The following is a 6,021-nucleotide window of genomic DNA, read 5'->3' as shown; positions in this document are numbered from 1 at the left end:
ATGTAGCCTGGAAAATAAAATTGCTGAATATACAGTACAGGTGAGACATGAGCATATAATAATCTCTTCTTGTTTCAGTGTAGAGGAGGGAAAAGCTAAGCTTAATAAAGTTACACCCCCCAGGATTTCTTATGGGAGCTGAGTTTTGTTTCAGGAAATGACAATCCTACTATTCACCTGCCACAAATGAAAACAAGGAACACCTGTTGTCTCTTTTGTTTTAATTTACTTCTTCTGGTCCAATTTGCTCCCTTGCTTTCCTTCTGGAGACCTTCTCTGAGGACTAGTGCTTGGGTTCTTGTCCTTCAGCATTTCTGATGAAATAAGTAGGTAAGTGTATACAGTTGTAAGAAGTTATTGCACCTTGCTCTGTTTTGTTTAGATTTATTTTTCTTCCATTGTTTTGTTTTTAATTACCCAGCACAGTCATAACTGCTGGAGGATATTTGCTTCTGTGTTTTGGTCTGACCCAACATGGCCATTTTTATATTCCCCAGTTATTACTGTCTTACAAAATTAGAAAGTCTAAACACAGGGGAAAACTTAACTGCTTAGTATTTTTTATTATCTGGCTGTGACAGGTATATTTGTCATAAATTTCTCTCTTTTTATGCCTGACTCAAAAAAAAAAAAATAAAAAATGTAGATTCTCTTTAATTGTAAGGGCAGGATTATCAAACCCCTATGTCTTCAGTCCTGTGACTGAATGTGTTTCAGCAGGTGCCACATTGGCTGCTTCTTTTGAATAATCTGTTCAAGGTATTAAAATAAAAGGGAAAAGCTCTGTCCACTGTTCATCATAGTTTTTTTGTAAGAGAATTCAGAATCAATTTTAAAATGAGCAATACTTCCTGTTATGATAAAACTGGCTTAAGAAAAATGGAGCTTGTTTGTCCCTTCTGAGTGGAAAAACCCACCTGATTTTGCTGCTTTTCTTTTTTCAAAGAGAGCATTCACACATCCTAGTGGTCATGTAAAACTCACTATAATTGTGTATAACTATATATTCTCTGGGCAGCAAGAACAAAGGCTTCTATATGCGCTAAATATTGTTTCATTCAGGAAGTTATTCTTATGTGTATGTTTCCACAACTATTATCAGTAGAATTGAAGGGTAGCAGCAATATCCACAAGCTGTCTGATTTCCTTCCCACACTATCAAAGATTGAAAGAACAAAGATGAAAATGTTTGGGAAATGCCTTTAACTATGACATAAATTTCTTTCCAGGAAAGGTTTTAGGAAGTTGCCTTTAATATATTGTTTATAGTGTGGTACTCCTGCCTGAAAGGGTTTGGTTGTGTTGGATCTTCTCAGCATTTCCCAAGTCTGGCCTCAGGATGTCCTTCACTGGGTTATGCTCTGCTCTTGGTCATGGTAGTGGAAGCTCAAAGTTCCTGCACTGTTTCTATGTTGTTTATTCTGAAGTCATGCAGCTGCATCTCAAAGCAAGCAGGAGCAAATATCTTTTAAATGCCAATTCAACCAACTCCAGAAAGTTCAGATGATAAAATGACATAGGGAATTATTACTCTTAGATTGTTTATTTTATTTTATAAAATTCCATCATTAATACAGGTTATTTATTATTGTCACTCATCTCTCAATGTTTGCTACTGTCTGTGCCTGGGATATTATGCAGTGGGAAACTTAAAGAAAGAGGAGCTGCTAAACCCTGTGGCCCTGATGAGATGTTGGCCTACATTTTCCTGTTCCTGTCTGGGAAAGCTCTCATAATGCACATCACTTTCAATGGCAATCCATGTCCAGGGAATGGTTTCAGACATTGCTGTGCTCCCTTTTATGACTTCATTTTGTCTAAATGTCACGGGTCAGTTTCATGCACATCCTGGTGTAGGAACTGAAAGGAAGCCCTTGGCATGCTAGCTAGCTGGGAAAGGCAGTAAAATTGGACATCCAGATGCTTCCTTGATTAAGATCTCCAGACTGGTGTTCCCCTGGAGTCTGGGAAGTGATGAAGAACTGAACTGCCAGGACACAGGTTACCTTTCTCCTCCAAAGACCTTCTGTCCCAATCTTGTCACTGCTCCCACGCCTGGGCTTCTGCCAAAGCAGAACAAGAACTGCAGAGACATGTGAGCCCCTGTGAATGAGCTGGACAGAGAGACACCCTGAAGCAATGTGTCACTGCAGCCCCCAGGTTTGCTGTGTGGCATGTCCCCATCCCTGTGGCTGCCATCACTGCTGCAAGGTCCTCACAGAAATACCTGATTCTGATGAGTTGATTTTCTGTGTCAATAAACCAGCATTTCTATTAGTGGTTAGAAAGGCTTTTGAGGAGTAAAAAAAGCCCTCCTGTGGCATCAGATAGAAAACTTGTGACAAAAGATATCTAAGATGTGTTGAGATGGGCAACGGTGGTCAGATTGGAAAAGGCCTGTCTGCTCATATACACAGCAAAGGGTCAGTGCCAGGGGATTAAATCTGCCCTGTTAGGGGAAGGAGCTTCATTACACACATATAAGTTGCCTCAGTTCTGCCCAAGTCTTTTTTGTGTGTGATATTTTTTCAAAAATGAACAGTAGACATTGCCCAAAGTCTGGATGAGTGAAATACAGCATATTTGAAACTAGCTGAAAGAAGAATTAGGATTTTTTTTTAATTAAGCATATGTTATAAATGGGTCCTCAGCTGAAAATTTTTGAGATGAAAACAGTATTTTGTACATTAGGATGTTAAGATGATTTCTGCAAAAATAAAAAAATACTTACACCACTATTAATACTTTAAATAGGTGAAAATGAGTCAGTACACACCAAATCTTACTTGGTGGACACATGCTTTGTGCACATCAGCTCTTGTTACCTCTCTGGTGCCACCTCAAAGGGCCATGCTAACTCTGCAACCTTTCAGGGGCAGAAGCGTCTTGTTTGCTTGTTGCAGGGGAGGCTGTAAAACCACAAGATAAAAATACTTAACAGCCAACTAGCAACTCCCTTTTGAACAGGTGAGATCTGAATATCCATTACCCTACAGTGTGGGCCATCCTTCATGTCCATACAAAGCGGTGTGAAGGAAAGGCAGAAGTGCAGGGTCAGAAACTATGATAAAGTGGGTGTTAATCTGATTTTTACCACTCTATTAAAGCAGTAAAGTATTGCTTTCTCTGTTGCAATATATATTTTTGCAAGGCTTCATACGGGCTTTAAAGCAATGGCAAAGATTTTTGTACCCTTTCATAATGTAGGTTTGTAAAAGGCAATGAAATAAAATACTTCCTCCTCCTTCAATAGCATTACAGTTGTAGTTGCTTTCCCAGCTGGGAGTGGTGTAGCTTGACAACAGCCACACAGGCTGTGCACACTCCTCTTGACTTGTCAGGGATGACAAAACTGTGGCTCCCCCTGTACTCAGTGCAGGGTGCAGAACTTCACCATGGGGTCTCAACCACAAGGCTGAGACCTGCCAACACCCTGCACCCTCGAGATGTGACCCTGATGTCAGGATCTGCTGGGGTTGCACCCACATGTGAATGGTACCTGGTGCCTTTCCTGGGTTGCCTCCCCTCGTTTGCTCTCCCCAGACCTGGAGGAGGGTGCGGAGCCCCACGGGGGCTGGTGCTGTGTGCTCGGCCCTCCCTGCCTGTGCAGCAGAGCAAGCACTGGTGTGGCCACACAGCTGCTCATTTGCCTAACCTGATGGTAAATGCTCAGGGGGCATTTCTTAATGTTCTGCATGTTAGTCACAATCGATTTATTAATTAACATAGTGGTGGGAATCAAGGATCAGTGGCTTTGTTTTTCTGTCTCCCTTCCACTAACTTGCTTTTTGCTTCAGGCAAATGATCCAAAGTCTGTCCACATGCTCACTCCTGTAAAACAGGAGCGATAATACCTACCAAGGAGCTGTTTGTGAGCTTTGCTGAGCTCTTTAGCATCCTCAGCAGGAGGCAGCGTAGAAACATGCAGCAAACACTATTTCAAAACAACCCAGTTTTAAGTCATGGCAAAGAGCTCCCACTAAGCCCGGGCACAGGTCTCAGTCCCTTCCTGATGGTCCCACCATTCCTTTAAGAAGTTGCAGCCAAAGTAGTTGTTCTGGCCCTTTTCTCCCCAGTCATTGTTCCCACACGCTTTGTGAAGACTCACGCTAGTGAAAACTAACCACTGTATTTGTATTTTTCAGGTTAATTTTCAGCAGAAGTTCCCTGAGCTAACTGGCTGCATAGTTTCCTGACTGCTCATACTCAGAAGAGGCACACTAAGATCTCTCATCTGAGCAAGTACAGAGCTGCATCTTCAGTCACAGCAGGCATTCAGGTTAGCTAAAACTTGCTGGGAAATCTAATTCTCAGCAAAGCTTCTCCAGGTAATGATAGTTAACCTGAGCCAGCCCTTTGAGGCACTTAACCTCACAACCGTGCATCTTAACCTTCAGCACAGGTGAAAATTGATGTTGTGGGTTAGCTGAAATTCAGTGATCCTCCGCGTTTAGGAAACAATGATACACACAAATGGCATAGTGAGCCTTTTCCTGGCGGTGTGGCTAGAGGCAGAAGGGAAGCAGGTCTGGCTTGTGCTCTGACACTGCCGTCTTTGTACCCCGGTCTGAGCTATGGCCTTGCAGAGGAGGAGCAATCTCCGTATCTCAGCCCTGTGCTCCGGCTAAGCTCATTAAAAGCTGCGACTCAGCTGAGGTTTTCTGTAATCCCCAGGTGAATTGGAAGATAAATGGGTTATATAAGTTTGTGAAAGCCACAAGAGTTAAGGAACTTTTCTGGGACAGTGACAGACTTCACTTAACACCTTGGAGACATAGTAAAGTAAGTTAAATAGAGTATCAAGAATGTCTCACATAGTTTTCTGTACTGTTGAAGACCCCATTCCCAGATAACAGGATAATATAAGCAAAGTACTCGAATCAGCATTCCTGGCTGCTAAGGTAAAGATCTAGCAATAGTGCCCATTATCCAAAGTGGCATTTCTATAATAAAAGATGGGAAAAGTGTTATCTTTTTTTCTTTTATTCTTTTTTTTTTTAATTGAAGAAGTATTTTTTGTAAGTGTATATATCTTAATGGCAATCTTTATGACTTGCATCATAAAGTAGTGCACTGTTAAACAAATGTAAATGTGAAGAAAAGGTTTAAACAAATGCTGGGAGGTTTCTGAAAATTAAATTGATAAAATAGGTTTAATAACTAAGGGTCCTAATCCAGACAAGAGGTTAATAAGAGTGAGTAGTAAGAGTTTTTGGTGCCTGTTCCTGTGAAGCTTACTAGCTCTGAACACATCTGCCTACGATAATGGTAGCTGGAAACAGTCCACATGTGATTAAAAAGAAATTACTGCGAATGCTATTCCTGCTAAAACGGGTGCTGGGCAGCGATGGCTGTTTTCTCATAGCTGTGCGTCCATTAGTGTGCATAATGAGCAGCTAAAGGCATTAAATTACACCGTTGAGGGGCTAACCTTCTGTGACGGACTAATGTGGTGCTTGACTGAGAATTGATTCACTTCAGGTTCTCTTTAGGTTTCAAAAAAAGTACTACAGGATGACAGTTGTAGCTTTTTGCTGAAGTTTAAAGAAATTACACTCGACTGATCAATGTCCAGAGAATCTCAGGACTTTTCAAGTAGGCACTGGAAACAAACCCTGCCACTGCTCTTGGCTTTGCCAGAGTAAATCTATGATAACATTTTCAAGGTCACTGTGTAGGAAGCATAGACAAATACATCAGTTTTGGAGTATGGTTTTTCACTGTGCTGAATAGTTCTTTAAACCCAGTGGAATTACATGGTCCTAGAAGTCAAGTCTACTTCAATGAAATTGTTCAAGACTGTCTTTTACTATGTAGTTATTAGAAGATCCTGCCATGTTTCCCAAAGTATGTGAATATTATTCAAACTTATGTCTATATTTTGTTCTTTTTTCTGTATGTATATGATGGAAAGAAAATAACACAAATCATAGGTCATGTTAAAATGACCTTTGGAAAATTTGAGATGCTCTCGTTTCTTCAGCGTGACGTAATTAGGTTTTAGTCCTGAGCAAAGATACT

General features: G+C 41.0%; 1 long non-coding RNA gene across 1 annotated transcript; it reads left to right on the top strand.

The window, feature by feature from the left end:
* The first annotated feature begins 268 nt into the window (after positions 1-268).
* On the top strand, positions 269-4,737 carry LOC120501955. Its single transcript, XR_005627422.1, has 3 exons — positions 269-330; positions 4,146-4,279; positions 4,675-4,737. It is a non-coding gene; the product is annotated as an uncharacterized LOC120501955 (long non-coding RNA).
* Positions 4,738-6,021: the final 1,284 nt, after the last annotated feature.

The sequence above is a fragment of the Passer montanus genome, unplaced genomic scaffold, assembly GCF_014805655.1.
Source record: "Passer montanus isolate IOZ18808 unplaced genomic scaffold, ASM1480565v1 scaffold21, whole genome shotgun sequence".
Lineage (NCBI taxonomy): Eukaryota > Metazoa > Chordata > Aves > Passeriformes > Passeridae > Passer > Passer montanus.
Note: the sequence above shows the minus strand (reverse complement) of the source record. Positions and strands in the feature narration are given on the sequence as shown.